At 40.4% G+C, this 19,464-nt stretch overlaps 1 protein-coding gene across 1 annotated transcript in view; it reads right to left on the reverse strand.

Annotated features, from left to right (window-relative positions):
• LOC131062631 (uncharacterized) overlaps window positions 1–19,464 on the reverse strand; it is a 224,925-nt gene that overhangs the window by 115,510 nt on the left and 89,951 nt on the right. The window lies entirely within an intron of this gene.

Here is a 19,464-nt window from a genome sequence, read left to right on the forward strand (position 1 = left end):
CAATTTGCATGGTTTCTTGTTGAGTCTTCAATCTTAGATGGTAGATAATTAGATGAATGGAGGAAATGTGCTTGATTGATGGTGAAATTCGTATATCCATACTACTAGCAGTTTGTTGATTGCAGACTTGCCTTGCGTAGTCAACTGGAATCGTTCAGCCTAAGCTCAATTTCGATTTGTCGCCTCTTCATTGATATACATCAACTTGGATGGTATCTATGCCTGCGGTGATGATTTGAACATCATAAAGCTTCCCATAGAAGATCGCACTAGTCTTGTGTAGATGTTCCATTGATGTCAAAACAAGACCTAGTTAGAGTTTCATCAAAAATCAATCATTGCTCCTACATTCTTAGTATTAGGATTAGATCCTCTCTTCGCCCTTATCCTTTTTCCATTTTTTTAATCTAAGTTAGTAAGAGCCTGTGTCCAGCAAAGCAGATCGGAAGTTCAATGTAAGTCCCCTTGTGATTCCAGCAAATCACATCATACCACTGGAGCTTGTCCACACGTAGAGACCCTACATCAAAGAACATTGGAGTCTACCTAACTGATCCTTTATGCGAATCTTCAGCAGTTAGAGACTATTTTCTCAAGAGAGAATAAGATGCCTTTAGGTATTTTATTCTGTGTATGATTGTGTATAAAATACACGTCAACAGAATTGGCGCTAGAAGGAGGGCATGATCTCGATGAATGCTTAAGGAGCTAGACTTCAATTTCTATCAATTTATGTTTGCAGGAGTCATCTTAAAGACTTTTTTACCCTCCTCCACGCTCGACAGAATTGAATTAGGAGTGCCTGACAGGGAACACAAACTCTTGAATCCAAGGAAGATCAGTGGAAAGCTTTTTCTCAAACAAAGAAGGAAGGTGACTGCTGGATCGTCAGTTGGACTTACGCAAGAAGGAATCAAGTTGGAACCAGTTGAACGTTCAAGTTGAATCCGAGATATTCAAGGTCTCTCTTATTCCAGAAAATCCAAAAAAAGTGAAAATAGAAAATCCAAAAAAATCAAAATATCAAAAAAATCAAAAAAGAAAGATTTCTCAATGGAGCGGCAACAGTTTCACGAGGAGCAACAAGTTAATTTTCCTGAACTTTGGTGGAGATTAGATACACAACTTTATCCACGAAGATTGTCCGAGTTCGCAAGACCAGGGCAGTGTCGAGTCCACGAGACAGAGGAACATGATGAAATGCATTGCTTGAAATACTTATCAAGGATGGAATCGGCAGCACAGGGAAAAATCTTCTTTTGGGATGTCCCAAGGCCAGAAACAGAAGAAGGCAATTTCAGTGTCCCAGAGACTAAGGATCCTCTTCTAAGCTTCATGTGGATGATCGAGAGTCAGCTCATTGTGGATGGTGAAATGCGTCTTGAAAACATATTGCTACCATTGTGGTGTAGAATTCACAACTCACCTCACTCTGAATTTACTTGCTCAGTATGTGAAATGGCTATCAATCAAGTCAGAAACCAGTTTGGAATGCCAACTTTGTCCGAGAAAGAGTGTATTATTAACAGATCTTGGGGTGCACATCTCGCAGCCAAATTTAGGAGAACCTATGAACAGGACATTGCTCCAGCATCTGAAGGTGAGAAGGATCAAATGTACGTTGACGATACAAGTGCACCTGATGATCAATGTATTACAATGGATAGCTCGCCATGCCTTGCACCTGAAAAGGAATACCATGAGACGAAAGTTGAAGAATTAGTTGAGAGTATTCAAGCCGTGATAAAGGAAGATCTAGGAGTTGAACAAGCAATCAAAGGAGAAGACGACTCCTTTCTTGAGGAATTCTCACTTATGCTACAAAAGGAGATCCTTGAGATTGAATTGCAGGAGTTTTCAAATGGCCTCATTGAAGAAGACAATCAAGTTGAGATGTTGAACAAAGAGATACAAGTTGACATGTTAAGTGAGCCCAGATATGAAGAACAATTCAAAGGGGCGCTTGAAGATTTCATCACCATTATGCTATTTGAGGAAACATTGAAGGATCTTGTAGAGGAAATACAAATGGAATCACTACCAAATTTTTTTCTAGATAAGCAAGTTACTGTGAGTGATATGATCCACCATCAGCTCCGACCTCCTGATACTATTCTTGAAGGAGAAAGGCCACCTGAGATTATCTTTGATCGACTAGAGGAGATGTTTGAAGCTCAATCTATCAAGGAGACTCTCATTTTTGAGGATATGCTTACAAAATTTCATGAAGATGCCTGGTTTATGCAAGATATCTCAGTGAAAATAGAGAATCTTGAGCTATTCGAAGGGGCGTTGAGCTTGTTTCAAGAGGACTTTCCTAATCAAGATCAACATATTGCGAATGCTCGTGGAATAGTTCATCACCAATGGCGACCTCCTGAAGCAGCTGGTGACTTCACTTCCAACAATACAGTGTCGTCTGAGCCTGAAACATGCCAGGTTGTCTCTTTCCTTAATCCTAGCTTTGAAAGTTATTATGATTTTGATTATGGGGATTTTGGGAAAACAACTTGCATCTGGATTGATCATGGTCCTAACGAATTACCTCAGTTGATCATTTTGAGTGAAAACTTGCTTGAGTATGAGAGATGCATGGTGAGAGCTTGGTTTTCCGTATTTAAGGATGAATTTGCTAGGTTGAGAACCATCATGTTTGCCATGCTCCTGTTGCACAACCTGAGAAATCATGTAAAGTCATGTATATATTTTGCTTCTTTGAGTCATGTCGAGTCTAGGACTCTTGTATATAGGTCTAGAGTAGGTTTTCTTTTCGCGTTTTAGGTTAGAGGTCTTTTGAGCCTTGTTCTTGATTTGCCTTGAGTCATTTGACTCATGATCTAGTGTGGCTCAGGTAGTTTAGTCGTTTGCTTTCTTTAGTTTGCTTTTGGTGTGCGTTTTAGTTTAGTTTGCTTTGGGTCGGTCTGTCGGTCGGTTTGCTTTAGTTTAGGTGTCTTGAGTGGGAGCCTCCATCTTGTGAGAAAGGCGTTTGTGTTGTTGCTCACACACTGGCAACATCCTGGATCTTATGTTAGACTCATTTCTTAGATATCTATTCATGAAGTGTTTGGAATCCGAGGTTGTTCCTCTCCAGTTTTATCATCTGATTAGGACCTGTATTTGACTTGGAAGGGAATCATTTTCTGTGTCTTGATGCCGACATCTGTTGATTACTATATCTTCACACATTAATAGACTCCGAGTCATTATGGTTTTCAGGCAAAGCTGTGATTGGTGAAAAATCTAAAATCTGGCTTCAGCGCCACCGCAATCCTCAAACCCTAGTAAGCTTCATTGCTTACGAGCCAAAGGAATTGACGAAGAGAAAAAGCAATATCAAAAGGAAAAAATGAGAAAAAAGAGAAAATGAAAGAGAAAAATGAAAAGAAAAGTGAAATGAAACGAAATATCAAAATCGGCTAAAGGGAATATGCGAGTAACTCCATCGGGGCTATAGACGCCTGGTTGGCAATGGAGCAATGTTCGTGAGCTTGCGGCGATAACCTCGTCGGGACTATGGACGTCTGACTAGCAGCGAGGCTCTATCCAGGATGCTTTTGAAGTTCAGATAAACTACGTAGCCGATCACAGGGGAACCTGAAAGTCATAGTTGTCTTGTCGAGAGGAATGAATACACTTGCACACACCTGGGTAATCAAAGACTAAGTGTCTAGATATGGTTAAGGATTCCCCTTCTACTTTGAGTGCATTCTCTAATCTCTTGATGAGCTAGGATGAATTTTCCGGAGGTTCTAGGTGTCGATTGAGTCTTTATCTCTGAAATGTTTTTCAACATTTATTCAAGGTGGCGCTAGGTGTTGTGACGTTTTCACACATCGCCCCATTGCAAATGGGGACCCATGTTTTTTGCTCGTTTTGCTCGTTTTCGCTTTGCTTTTTCTAGGGTTTTGTTAGTCGGTTAGTCGTCTGGATTTAGGGTCAAGCCTTAGGGTTTTAATTTCTGTCTTTTCAGACCAAGAATCCAGTCGGTTTTGGGAGCTTTTTGAATTTCCTTTTCTAGAATGCAAATTTTGAATGAAATGAATTCGCCAGAATGGTCTATTTTCAATTGGAATGTTGATGCAGAGCTTAAATTTGTCTAAGTGTTGAAGATGAAATGTGAATTTTTGTCCAATTGAATATTTTTGACCAAATTTTGACTTTTTTGAATTTTGATCCTAAGCATTTCAAATGATTTGTTTTCGCCTTGTGAAGTGTTAAAATGTGAAAAATCATGTTATTTTGGCCTGTAGGAGCAAAATCGCTCCTGTCCCTAAGTGAAGGACGGGAGCTCATTTTCAAATATCTCATCATCCTTGCAGAGTCCAGATAAATTTCAAGTTGGAAGTGATGGAGAACGGCGATATCTTTCCATTGAATATAAATTGAAGATTTTCATGAGCACAGAAATGCCTCCAGGAGGAAAATCGCTCCTGTCCCTCAGTGAAGGACCGGAGCTACAAATTCAATTTCGCCTTGTCCTTGCAAGATTTTGATGACTTAATGATTTGAGGACGTCCAAAGAAAGATGCTTTGCCAAATGAATATAATTTGAGATGCAGAAACGAAGGAGAATGACCTATATTGACCAAATCGCTCCTGTCCCTCTCTAAGGGACCAGGGCGAGGTACCTTGTAGCTCTCGTCCCTCTCCCAGGGACCAGAGCGATTTCCTTCATTATGCAAAATCCAGACAAAGGTCAAGGCAAGTTTACGTTCAAAAACAAGGAAAAACATGAGATAAATGCGTTGAATATAAATTGAAGATTTTTGGGACGTCCATAACAGTGCTAAATGCCTAGTTCGCTCCTGTCCCTCAGGAAGGGACCAGAGCGATTTTTGATATAATTGATTTTCTTGCAAAGTTACAAACAATGTCAAGGCATGAACGAATGGAGTGAAGAAAGACGAATCCGTTGAATATAAACGTGGAACCTGGCAAGGTGAGATAAAGGCTACAAAAGGAGGATCGCTCCTGTCCCTCTCCAAGGGACTAGAGCGATACAATGGTGATGTTGCTTCCTATGCAAGTTCAAAGACGATCCAAGTCAAGACAAGGTGGCGAGGGACATTTTAAGGCGTCTTTAGCAAGCACAAGTACTCAAGGGACGTTATAATGATGAAATTCGCATCCTAGGACATAGATCGCTCCTGTCCCTCTCCAAGGGACCAGGGCGATGTTGAATGCATTGGCCATTTCATGCAAAATTTACGTAAGGACAAGACTTCGCAATGTTTTAGAGGGTCCAAGGCATCATATGAAGATAATTCACAAGGGTTTTCAACGTCCAAACATTGCCAATCAAGGTGAAAAGCCCCCATCGCTCCTGTCCTTTGGACAAGGACCAGGGCGATCTTATCAAAACATTTATGTTCCTTCAAGATCAAAGCAAAGCGAAGTTAGGTAAGCTGAAGGACGACGTTTGAAGGACATCACAACGAAGATCAAAGTGTAAAGTTGCCAAGGTTAAGGAGAAAACATGGATCGCTCCTGTCCCTGTCCAAGGGACAAGGGCGATGATCCCTTTAATACGCCCAAAACTTCATGCGAGCAAATGGAACGAACGTGGAAGACACGAACAAAGGATGTTATTCGCCAACAATGAAAGATCGAAGTTAAAAGATGCAAGATGAACGTGGAAACAAGAGGATCGCTCCTGTCCTTTGGACAAGGACCGGGGCGATGTACACTCAAAAGGCACTTAAGCACACATGCAAAGCAATCAAATGTGAAGAACCTATTAAAATGATCGATATTGAACGTGGAGATGAAGGAGTTGAACGTAAAAAAATGCAAAAATCATGACAAAATCATGGATCGCTCTTGTCCCTCTCCAAGGGACCAGGGCGATGAGGTACGTCCCCTTCATTTTCATATGTTTTGGCGCCAAAATAAACATTTCAAATTTCCCTTAAATGCTAAGTTCGATAAAATTGAAAATCCTATTTAATTTGGCATTTAATATGGCGTTGATCATTTATTAATTATTTTGCCTTTATAAAAATCGAAATTTGCAAATTAAAAAACGTAAGGCATTAATAATTAATTAATTAATTAATAGAAAATCGATTGCAAGCGCTATAAAGGGAGGTCGGCCTTCTTATTTTATTTAAAATCATTTAAAATAATTTAAAAAAAAAATCGTTTCATATCTCCAAGTCGGCCTAAGGGATGAAAGGATGCAAGCGCTATATATGGAGGGTGAAAATAATCACTTTCACATAATCATTTTTAGCCTTCTACATGTGATCTTGAGGAGAAAGAAGGAAGTGCGAGGTGTGTTTGAAGGAGTGCGAATTCCATCCAAGGTGGCGCTAATATCAAAGGGGTGGTGCGATATTTGAAGACTTCATTGGAGCGAATTTGCCAAGGACTGAAGACTACGTCAAAGGCGAAATTGAAGATCTATATTGAGCGAATTTGATAAGATTTGAAGACCACGCCAAAGGTGAGCTTGAAGATCACGTTGAAGACAAAGGTGGCGAAGTTGATCTTTTGAGGAGATAACATTGAAGATCATTTATACCTCCAATTTTGCCTAGGTGATCTTTTCCTTTTTGCATTTTAGAGTTAAGCTCTCAAGTAAGGTATGGCAAGATCTCTTGTTTTAATTTCGAATTTTGATTGTCATTGCCTTAATTTTGAAATTTTGTTTTTCCTTAGCTCAATCGTTTTTTTTAGGAAATGATTAATAAAGGACTTATCATTAAGTTTCCTAAAAAAATTGCTCTCTAATTTATGTTATGTATTGCAAAATCATGGTACTAATTTTGAAATGTTGTGTAGGCATCAAATGGAGGTCTCATCAAGGAAAATCAAGCCGGATCCAGGACGGTCTTCGCCAGGACTGTCTTAGCCAGGACATGGGCGACCTCTTTCAATCCAGCGTTCCAAGGCGAGGTACATCATCTTCCTGCACATCAAGGACGCAAGGAGTTAGAACAAGGGCTCGTTGAAGAAGCAAAATAGATCCAGAGGAATTAATTAAAGCAAGTTTCTCAACAACATCAAGATGAATATCTACCAAGTTACAAGTGTTAGATGAGGTGGCGTCCTAGTCATCATTTCTCCAGTCAGTGTGTTCCACCTCAGCATGACCAGATTCAATGTACTTAACTCATGGAAGGTGGCACAAACTCCGATGTACCTACCCTGGCTATCCATTGGACCATCTCCACAAGGCTAGTGCGATCTTCTAAGGGAAGCTTTATGATGTTCAAATCATCACCGCAGGCATAGACACCATCAAGTTCATGCATATCAATGAAGAAGCGACAAATTGAAATTGAGCTTAAGCTGAATGATTCCAGTTGACTACACAAGGCAAGTCTGCAATCAACAAACTGCTAGTAGTATGGATATACGAATTCCACCATTAATCAATCGCATTTCCTCCATTCATCTAATCATCTAACATCTAGGATTGAAGACTCAACAAGAAACCATGCAAATTGCAAGAAACGACACACTTCACCATTACTTCAATGAAAATGGAGTTTGTTTACAATCAATGGCAACAATTTCTTGCCTTGTCCTCCTATTCTACTCTAATTACTATTCTATCAATTTCTAACTACTCTCTATCTACTAACTGCTTTCTATTATTTACAACTCTCTCTCCTTCTCCTTACAAAATGAAATGTCAGGGCTTATATAGTGCCCACAATACAATTTGATGGCTTAGATCAATTCAAGATCAATGGCCAAGATTCAACAATGAAAACCCTAATTAGGGTTTGTTACAACCATTACATAACATTTAATGCTTGACCAATGATAAAATTGTATTGCTTGGACACATGTCCCCTCTAGAAAAATCGACCAATGGATAGCCAGGGTAGGTACATCGGAGTTTGTGCCACCATCCATGAGTTAAGTACATTGAATCTGGACATGCTGAGATGGACCTCACTGATTGGAGACGTGATGACTAGGATGCCACCTCATTTGACACTTGTAACTTGGTAGATATTCAATTTGATGTCGTTGAGAAGCTTGCTTTAATTAATTCATCTGGAACTATTTACTTCTTCAACGAGCCCTTTGTTCTAACTCCTTGTGTCCTTGATGTGCAGGAAGATGATGTACCTCGCCTTGGAACGCTGGATTGAAAGACGTCGCCCATGTCCTGGCGAAGACCATCCTTGATCCGGCTTGATTTTCCTTGAAGAGATCTCCATTTGATGCCTACACAAAATTTCAAAATTAGTAATATGATTTAGCAATACATAACATAAATTAGAGAGCAATTTTTTAGGAAACTTAATGATACGTCCTTTATTAATCATTTCCTAAAAATGACTATTGAGCTATGAATTCAAAATTTAAGCTATGACGATCAACGTTCAAAATCAAAACAATAAATCCATATCGCCATACCTCTCTTGAGAGCTAACTCTTAGAATGCAAAAACAAGGAAATCGCCTAGGCAAAATCAAAATTAGATGGCTTCAACGTGATCTCCTTTAAATGAACAATCCCTTTATCAATTCATCACCCTTGAGGATATCTTTGACGTGGTCTTTGGCAAGTTCGCCCAACTTGAGACTAAGCTCGCACTCCTTTGATGATGTCTGCGCCCTCCTCTTGGATGACAATTTCGCACCTCCTTGTCTTCTCCAAATCGCATGCTAATGAAGGATGTTAAATGATGATTTGAAATGAATAAACCACCTTCCCTTTATAGGCGCTTACCTTCATATTGATCTTAGGCCGACTTTGGTAAATAAGACAAATTTAAAATAAACTTAAAAGGCCGACCCTTGTAAAATGAAACAAATTTTAAATCAAGCGCCCCATTTGATTTTTTATTAATTAATAATTAATTATTAAATGCCTTTATTATTTAAATTAATAAATTTCGATTTTTTAATAAAGGCAAAATAATTAATAAATGATCAACGCCATATTAAATGCTAATTTAAATAGGATTTTCAATTTTATCGAACTTAGCATTTAAGGAAAATTTGAAATGTTTATTTGGCGCCAAAATTATGAAAATGAAAGGGACGTACCTCATCGCCCTGGTCCCTTGGAGAGGGACAGGAGCGATTCATGATTTTTGTCTTGATTTTTGCAACTTCAACGTTCATCTCCTTCCTTTCCATGTTCAATATCGATCATTTTGATGGGTCCTTTGAGTTAGATCGTCTTGCATGTGTGCTTAAGTGCCTTTGGATGTTCATCGCCTTGGTCCTTGTCCAAAGGACAGGAGCGATCTCCATGTTTTCACGTTCAATATGCATCTTTGATCCTCGAACTTTCCTTGTAGGGCGAATAACTTCATTGCTTGTTCCTTCTACGCTTGTTCAACTTGTTTGTATGAGGTGTTTGGACGTTTAGAGGGATCATCGCCCTTGTCCCTTGGAGAGGGACAGGAGCGATCCATGTCTTTCTCTCTAATCTTGGCAACTTTTAACTTCAATCTTCGTTGTGATGTCTTCCAAACGCCGTCCCTCACCTTGTCCATCCTTGCCTTGCCTTGACTTTGAAGGAATATGAGTGTTTTTGATGGGATCGCCTTGGTCCTTGTCCAAAGGACAGGAGCGATATGAGCTCTTTAACTTGATTAGCAACGTTTGGACGTTCAAAACACTTACATGTGATCTTCAAAAAAACACCTTGAACCTTGCATAACCTTGCGAAGCTTTGACTTGGCATGAACTTGGAGCAAAACGAAGAATCCAAAGCAAATCGCCCTGGTCCCTTGGAGAGGGACAGGAGCGATATGGTCTCTATGTTTAATTTGATGATCACTTTACGTTCAAAATCCTTTTGTATCACCCTCTAATCATGCCATGGACCTTCTACAATCTCGCAAAACTTTGACCTTACGTAAATCTTGCATGAAGTGGCCAATATATCCAACATCGCTCTGGTCCCTTCCTGAGGGACAGGAGCGAAGTTCAAGTCTTGAGCTTGTCCTTGTTTCGGCCAACTTGCAATTACCTTCAACGCGTAAAATGAAGTCCTTTGATCCTTCTTAGTCGCTTGATGTGTGATAAACTTTCAAAATTTATGCCTTTATGGAAATATCGCTCTAGTCCCTTCCTGAGGGACAGGAGCGAATTAGATGTCTTGGTGCAAATCCTTCATCTTTGGCAATTTTTGATGCTTTGCACTTGATGGAGATGTCTTAAAATGTCTTCACCACCTTGTTCTTGACTTGGAGTGGTTTGAATTTGAGGAAAAGGCAACATAACTTAGATATCGCCCTGGTCCCTTGGAGAGGGACAGGAGTGAATTTGTACTTGTAGTCTCCATCACACTTCGCCAGCTTCCAAATTTATCTTCAACGGTCTCGCCATACTCTACCCCATTCATCCATGCCTTGATATCGTTTGCAACTTGGCAAGAAAATCAATTATAACAAAAATCGCTCTGGTCCCTTCCTGAGGGACAGGAGCGAACTAGGCATTTTGGGTCCTTGCTGACGTTTCAAAATCTTCAATTTGTCTTCAATGAGTTCATTTCATCGTCTTCCTTGCCATCAAACATAAACTTGACTTGATCTTTGCCCAGATCGTACCTTATGAAGAATTTCGCTCTGGTCCTTCAGTGAGGGACAGGAGCGAATTTGACCCTCTAGGCAAAAACTTCATCATTTCATTGTTTTTGATCAAGTCTGGATGCTCTATCATGCTCATTTCGTCCTTCACCATGCCTTTGATGTCTCGATTCGTCCAAACAAGGTCAGGAATGGCTCAACTAAGCATTTTCGCTCTGGACCCTTGGTGAGGGACACGAGCGATTCGCCTTGGTCCCTTGGAGAGGGACAGGAGCGCTTTTCACTCTGGACCCTTGGAGAAGGACAGGAGCGAAATTTGACTTTTCGCACTCTCTATCAGGATAATTTTTATGGAATATAACATTTAAGTATAACTTTAAGTTATATTCCATATATACTTTCAAGATGTTTGAGAGTGGTTTCAGACCTCCAGGAGTTATATTGCAAAATCTAGTTTTTGGAGGTTTTTTCAGTTTCAGACTTAGTCAAATTTCAGGATCAGGACATTCCAGACTTAGCCAAATTTCAGGATCAGGACCTTACTCAAGCCGGACTTGCTATCCATGTGATCCCCTGGGCGACGTTCAAAATGCAAAGGCTAGCTAACAAAACCCTAAAAAACCTAAAGAACAAACCCGAAAAAGCAAAAAACATGGGTCCCCATTTGCAATGGGGCGATGTGTGAAAACGTCACAACAGAGCCGGAGAGCGGGAGGGATTCCAGTAGCACGGAGGAATCGAAGGAGGAAGATGAGGAGGATGATAGCAGTCAGGCAACGGAGGAGCCTATACGAGTCCTGTTTGCCCCACCCCTCTTACCGACGGGCACGCCTGTGCCATCATCTAGAGTGGGTGGTACCTGTATTTTGGCCTTCGGGCAGAGCCATACGCCTGTTACACTTGGTCCCCTCCAGCACGAGCAACAAGGAGCATCACTGGGCCCAACCACGGCAACACTTACCGAGGACATGGCAGAGTCAGGGACGGAGGAGTCACCGCATCGGGTAGTGGTTGCTGAGGAGCAGGGGTTGACGGAGGTGGAGGGTACTGAGCCTCACGTACGATTGGACGTCGTGGGTAGTGACGCAATGGTGACTATTTCTGCTTCCTTGTTGGAGGAGCCGACGACAGCGAACCACCCCCCGGTCACAGAGATGCGTGCTGACCTTGAGGCTATGCAGAGCTGGCTTACATAGCGGTTTCAGATGACACTAGCACAGCCGAAGGGAGCTGTTGTATTCTCACCATGTCGAGAGACTCAAGCAGAGGTTGTTGACTTGGATGACTCGTCAGGGGAGGCACATGGACTCACAGTTGGGCACGAGGCGGGGGAGGTCGCCTCTGCTGGGCAGGCACCAGAAGGTGGTGCACCTTCGGTGGCGGAGGCGGTACCCTCACAGCAGGATACAATACTGACCGTTCCACCAGGGACTTCACAACCTTCGGCACAGACGGGGGAGGATGTTGAGACCTATCTAGCTGACATGGCTGATATGGTGACGAGGGGTAGGCGGGTGGTGGCCGTTGCCAAGACGCAAGCATTGCAGCAAGTGGTGGTGGAGCTCGAGCAGGTCTTACAGTTTATGAGGGTGGGCTGCCCGACAGCCTTTGCTACCTGCTTTGAGTCCCAGGGGTGGCCGACTGCGGAGACAAAGGAGATGCTCCAGGCTTGGAGACTGCGTCAGCCCGTTGTGGAGAGTCAGGTGACGGCAGTTGTCCGCGAGATCGAGCAGGTCTACCAGGATGCCTATTATATATTGAGGCGTACATAGCAGGAGTCTGCAATCAGGGAGGCTGCCCGCGTAGCGTTGGAGGAGGAGGTGGCCAGTCAGCAGGCCTCGTGGGCAGCCGAGAGGGCGCAGTTGTTGGCACAGTTAGAGATGGCCCGCATAGAGACGGCTGAGACCCAGATAGCAAAGGCCGAAGTAGAGACTCGTCTGGCAACCGAGCAGACTCAGTTGGTCTGCACAACGGAGGCAGTGGATACGAAAGAGAAGGAGTTACTGGAAGCCACACACATGGTGAAGACAACTTTAGAGAAGGTACTAGTGGCAGAACGGGATGTGGCTGCACGCACTCAGTAGGTGTACGAGCTTCGCGCCCGCTTGGCGGCCCAGACACCGACATCTCACACTTCTGCTTCAAGGACGCTTTCTCAGCCCCCTCCCTAGTCTTTCAGATATATTGTATAGGTTGCATTATCTCCATTTTTGTAAGTCGCCTGGAGACGACTTTTCTTTTTGGGGGGGATGATGTTAGCGGCATTATTGTACACGGGAATAATATTAGTTAAGTGTAATTGTTTTGGTTAGTTGGCAACCGAGGGGTGGAAGTTGCGGTGCGATGGTTGGCGCTCGCACCCCCTCGGTACCCTTTTATACTTCGGAATGTAACTTGTAAAAAACACTTGTGATGAATAGAACATCTGATATACTTTGTCTGATATTTACAGCATTATTCTGCATTATGTTCTTTATGTTTTAAGTTATTCACCAGAGAGGGCAAACACCCTACACTGAAAACATAGTTTTTTCCGCCTCAACTCGTTCAGTGTCTCATTGTCTAACCTCTTTGATTCCTTTTTCTGAGGCTAAGAATCCCTATGTAGAGGTTTATTATCCTTATCCTTCTTGAAGTGTGGATCCTTAGGAGTGAACTTACTCCTAGAAGCGGAAGGTGCAAGATCTCTCGCCTTCCGAATGGCATCATGCAATGTGAGGGGATCATGTCCCTTCACCCAACCACGAAGAGGCTATGACAATCCATCCACAAACAGTACAATCAACCTCCTCTCTGAAATGTCTGTAACCAACACTGATAGTCTCTGGAAATCTGAGATGTAACTATCGATAGGACCCCATTGTCTTAACTGAGCTAACTCCTTGAAATGGAGTTCTGGATCCTTCGTATCAAACCTGTCAATCAACCTCTCAGTGAACTCTGCGTATGTGTCTCTGATTATGGCCCAATGTGACCATACCATGGTGCCACCACTCGTGTGCACTCCCATCCAAGTGCAATGCAACATACTTAATCACATCCTCCTCAAGCATGGGATTAAGCTGAAAATAAGTATCTAATTTCTGGACCCATGTTCGTGCTGAAGCCTTCCCTGTACCATCATAGTAGGGAATAGACAACTTTCCCAACTTCTTCCTCATCTCATAATTTTGTTGTCGGTTTCCTCTCATGGGCATATTCTTGAGTCTAACATCCATATATTCCGTGAATGTCATCTCAGCCTATAGCTCAGGGCTAGAGTCCCTCCAATCATCCATAATCATATTTTGAATCTCTTGTTGTGTAGGACCAACATTATTCTGGTCATTCTGTCTTGGAGGATACTGTGGCATGAGTGGTCTCGTAGTAGAAGAACCTGCTCTAGCATATGTCCCGGTTCCCCTATTAACCGATGCGTCTCCATTACCTCCATTACCCTGTCCACCTCCCTAATTAGCATTATTACCCTGATTGGTATTATTACCTTGGTTGCCATTATTACCTCGGTTGGCATTATTGCCTTGATCTGCTCTTGTCAAATGTTGTGTAAATGCTATAGCCATCTGCTGCAACATAGCCTGGAGCTCCCTCTGACCCCTAGCAAGATCACTGAGCATCTCCCTAGTGCTAGGTTCTCTCCTTTCCCCATCTCTGTCACCCATGGCTGGTGCTGAAAAAGGGTTTACCCTCCTCTTCAATCTCTGGTGAATTCTGTAGGTTTGTGTTTGACCTGTTTCTCCTCAAGTAATACTGATGTGCTGGACGCATGAAACCCTCACAGGATGGCAGGAAAAACAAGCTCTGATACCACTGTAATGGACACCCCGGAATGCCCAAAAACCATACCAACTACTGCTAGGAATTTTATCAAACAGTTTGCATCCAACTCCTTATTTCTCCGTTTAATGTTTTAAATTCCCTTATGGCTCCAGAAATGAAATGTTGGTTTGTTTTACATGGAATTGAAATCACAGAATATGAACAAAAATGAAACTACAATAATATGCAACTCGAAATTGAACTACTGCTGATATGATATTATTTTCAGGATTAATCAAATACATAGCAGATTTTTTCAACTCACTAAATACTCCAGCAATAATGCTCCATCAAATGTTTTCCAATCTTGCTGCTACAATGACATGAATAGTGCCACGTGAATAGTGCCACATGAATAGTGCCCGCGTGAATAGTGTTGCGGCCCGTAGCTGGAAATACACCCAAATAGTGTTGCTGCCTGTAGCTGGAAATGCACCCAGAATGCACCCAATCTGCCTGTTAATGAAGCTGAAAGCAGTGGATTCCAAAGGCCAAACCCCAAGGGAATGACGTCTAGAATGTCACACGAGAGGATAGACGTCCTCTAATGCCAAGAAAGGATCTGCAACTCACACATCAATTTCTTCTCAAATTCAACATGCTGAATGAAGCCACAAAAGCTTCCTTTTATTCTTTCTCCAAAGGTCGACCCAACTCACTTAAGCAATGTGGGATAAAACATGTGCAATATAAAACATATTAAAATATTCACTTATGTCTCCCTTGGATGTCCCTTTGATTTGCACACATCCCCATAAAATAAATATTAAAGTAACACTTTAATATTTTACAATTAAATTAAATGTTACTTTAATAACACTTCAGGCATTAAAATTTACTAGCAATCGAACTCTGAATAGTGCGACTGATAACTCGTCGGAAAGCTCTCGCCAAGGAGTATCGAATCCAATCACCAAAACTAGCCTCCGTTGTGTCTTGTTGACTTACTAAAAATAGTAAGTATGCCTGAAACTAAGTAAATCAACTCCGTTTTGGCCTGAACTGGAAATGACTAGGCCAAAACACTCCAGGATCCCTTTAAACCCTTCATTAGCCCTCGGGACCATGTAGAGCTAGGCTAACGCACATATGCTTGGTCAACTACTAAAGTGGGGACATTACATTCTTCTTCTTTCAAGAAAAACTATACTCTTTTCTCTTCACAGAAAAGTAATAGCAATTGGAAATAAATAACAACAAATACAGAAATGAGACTTTTTTGTAGGATTTTTGGAACATAAAGGGAAGCAAAGTTTCCATGAAAGCACAAAGACCTTCGTCACTTCCTCGGGACGAGAAAACAAAAAGAAAGCTCAAAGTCGTCAACTATCTATTCTCCTATCAGCCTTTTTAAATGATTTTCTACTAACCAAGCACAGTATGTAGCAGCTCAAAGTCTAACAACATGATGCACAAACATAGAAAATAAAAGCAGCACAAAGTCTGCAAGTTACCCCCTTTGCTTGAACTTTCTACACTAGCTTCAAACGTGATAAACAGCTCAAAGTCGGCAAGACCAAGTTTGAAAACCAAACCTATATCTCCAAATGCAATTAGCAACTCAAAGTCTGCAAGATTGAATTTAAATCCCTCTTGAACAATAAAACAAAAATCACAATCAACTCTAGAAAATGTCGTCACATAACAATTTGAATTGGCACAAAGTCTCAACACAACTTGCCTCTTTTATTTAAAGCAATTTGATTTGCATCCAAGCTCAAAGTCTTAGAGTGCACATACAAATTGGCAGAATTTTGTTGCATTGCCAAAAGATAAGAAAAATTACAACAGATCCCCTCAAGTATTTATAGGATTGAGGAAAAGGTGGGAGGATCCCAACTAACTTGAGAAATTCTTTCAACCACCATGACTTATTCCAACTACTAACTAAGACTTATTCAAAATTACAAGTCCTATTCTAACTCAACTTGTAGTTGATTTACATGTAATTACAAAAGTGCAAGTGATGAGTTAACTTCCAATTACAATTTTTGTTTTTACATTTAATTTGTCAAAACAAAATTACAAATGCATAACTAATCTAAGTATCCAAAAACATGACTCCAACTGCATCGTCATTTTTCTGTGATGATCTTCATGCCACTTCAGGATGCTACACTTGAAGTATTCTAGATTGGTGAAGACATCTCGAACCAGAACAGGAATTTGCATCCTTAATAATCTTTGTGTCCTTGGCCAACAAACTTCAATCTTATCTTCTTGCTTGGGGTAGTGCTAGCTTTTCAGGAGGGAAGTTCTTTGCAAGGCTGACGTAAGAAACCTATCTATGTCTTAAAAGCATTCTATGCTCTCAATCATTCACATCACTTATCCATCTCCTTGCTTCATCATGTTGTTGTTCTTTCTTTGTATCATCCTCCAATCTTGGAATCTGCTTGCAAAATAAGGCCCATGCCTTAATTTATTGATTTGGTAGGTCGTGTGTGTAAATAGGACTGACAAGGGAAGGGATAATTTGATGCAAAAATGGGCTCACAAGTGAATTTTGGGTTCTGGAAACTTCATTACATGTGTGGAAAGACAAGAGCATTAACTTGCAATTGTGGAGAACAAACATGCAACTTCATATGTGTAATGGGTAACTACGATTTTGCACTGGTAATTGGACCTTTAAGACACATTTTCAAGTGTTTTTTAGTGCATTTTAGACCAATTTCGGGTTCTGGAGGCTGACTGCAAGTGAAGACACAATTGCAATCAGGTTTTAAAATTCCGACTGCAAGTAGAAATTAAATGGGAAAAATGGATGGTGTGAAATGAGTGGATGAAATGGTGGGAATAGGAATTTTGATATGTGGGAAATGATGGGAATGAAGCTTATGACCATGTACATGTATGGGAAGGAATATTTTCAGCTTGACAACTTGAAAAAGGGAAAAACTTCAACTTGTAATCAAATTTGTAAATCCCGAAATCAAATGAATGAGTCTCATGGCAAGTCTTCAACATTTGTAAATTTTGTAAAAAGAAGATTAACTCTTTTTACCAAATGGGGAAGGTCAAGATTACCACTTGTAATCGGGTTTTGAAAACCCGAATACAAGTAAATAGGAGAAAAGAAAGAGGGGAAAATCTTGCACATTTACAACTTGCATTCAAAGAACTTATCCATTTGGGAAGATCACTTAGAAACTCGAATTCTTGCTTGGTCAAATGTCCTAGACCAAAACAAATGAGCTTGGGAAGAACTGAAATGCTCCATAAATAGACATGCTGAAAACCCTTGGCAGCCAAAAACAAATTTTGATTCAACCTCCTCCTTCAAATACGGCATGAAAAGAAGACTCATGTTTGATGCCAAACACTTCGCATTAATGCTGGATACAAAACGTGGCAACAATGGTGGAAAGGGAGCACCCCAAATGCAAAAAGAACCAGCAAAAAACGTCTTCAAAAACATCTTCCAAAACGCCTTACGTGTTTGCCCAAACCATTTTTGGGAGAAAACATGGCAACTAGCATTGATTCCTAACAATTTAGCATGAATGTGGAACAGATTTAGGGGAAGAAATGCCACCAAAAACAGAATTGTTAGAGCAAGAATGCAGATTGGGTTTTTCCTCTCCCACTACAAGCAAATGTGCGCTCCAAAGACGGAAATCAGGTTTTTAAAACCCCTTTACAAGTTTTAAATTGCATTACTTTTCCTTCACTTGAGCAATTTCGGGTTTGAAAGGAAGAGGAGCAAAAAGAAATAACAAAACAACTTGTAATAGGGAAATAAAATCCCCATTACAAGTTTTAAAAACATGAAGGAACATAAAGACTTGTATAGGGAAATAAAATCCCCATTACAAGTTTTAAATAACAGAACTTAAATTAAAAATATTTGCACTAGGGAAATTAAATCCCTATTACAACTAAAAGCAACACATAAAAACTTGCAATAGGAAAATAAATTCCCTATTACAACTAAAAGGAATAAAAATATAAAAAACTTGTAATAGGGAAATAATATTCCCATTACAAAACACAAAACATAAAAACACTTTAAAAACTTAAAAAGACTTGTAATAGGAAAATAAAATCTATATTGCAACTTAAAAGAACAAAGTAGGAACTTTTATGAGAAGTTACAAGTTCTCATTAAACTTGTAATTTTAAATTCACTTGCAATTTGTCTAAAAGGTTCCTACAACAACTTAAAAGACATAAAAAGCAAGGGGGAAATAAAAAGTAAGTTACAAGTTTTAAAGAAAGTGCCCTTGTAATTGTTTTAAAATTTCCCTACAACACAAAAACATAAACAAAAACATAAAGGAAACTCCTAACTTGCAATAGAAAGAAATTTTCCCACCTGCAATAGAAAAAAAAATTCCCACATGCAGTCAAGAAGAAAAAACCCGAAATTGAAGGAAAGACATAGCAAATGAACTCGAAACGCGATGAAATTTGAAACGTGAATCAAGGATGGATCAAAGATCAGTCCAGTCCAACAAGAAGCAAAAAATTTGCCTGGGGAAGCATGCCTTAAAAGCAAAATCTTCAACTTGTAGCGACTGCTCCGAAATCCGAAATTGTACAAAAAGCTAGGAAAAAGAAGACCAAAACTCACCAAAACTTGGACAATGATCGCAAAGACACCCCTCAATGATTTGACACTAACAAATGTGAGTTTTGCACCTCATAAAACGTGCCTTAGAGACAAAAATGACACATTTTAAGCAAAAATTTGTAGAGGTTGTCACATTTTTGAAAATTCAAAAATGAAAACAACAGCTTGTCCTCAAGCAATGATCATGGAATGTTCAAAATGATTCCCAATATGAAATGGCTTTCGAAACACTCGTAGAATAAACATGTTGCTACTTTTTTGGTAAAAACTCTAGTTCTTGCCCTAAATCACCATTTTATGTAAAACTACAAATGGAACAAGATGTGTACCTGATTGAGATCACGCAATAGGTTAGGAAACCATTGAAATGTATATAAACCATAATATAAATTTTTTAAAAAGGATATTAAACATAAATTCTCTAACCTAAGGTCAAGAAAATTAACTTAACCATAATTCTAATTCCTTAATGGAACTCAACCATAAGAGAGTGGGAATAAGGAGGAACGATGAGGTGTCCAAGAGATCCTCTATCCTAGGCCCAAGAGCGGAGTGAAAGCCAGAG

The sequence above is a fragment of the Cryptomeria japonica genome, chromosome 6, assembly GCF_030272615.1.
Source record: "Cryptomeria japonica chromosome 6, Sugi_1.0, whole genome shotgun sequence".
Classification (NCBI taxonomy): Eukaryota; Viridiplantae; Streptophyta; class Pinopsida; order Cupressales; family Cupressaceae; genus Cryptomeria; species Cryptomeria japonica.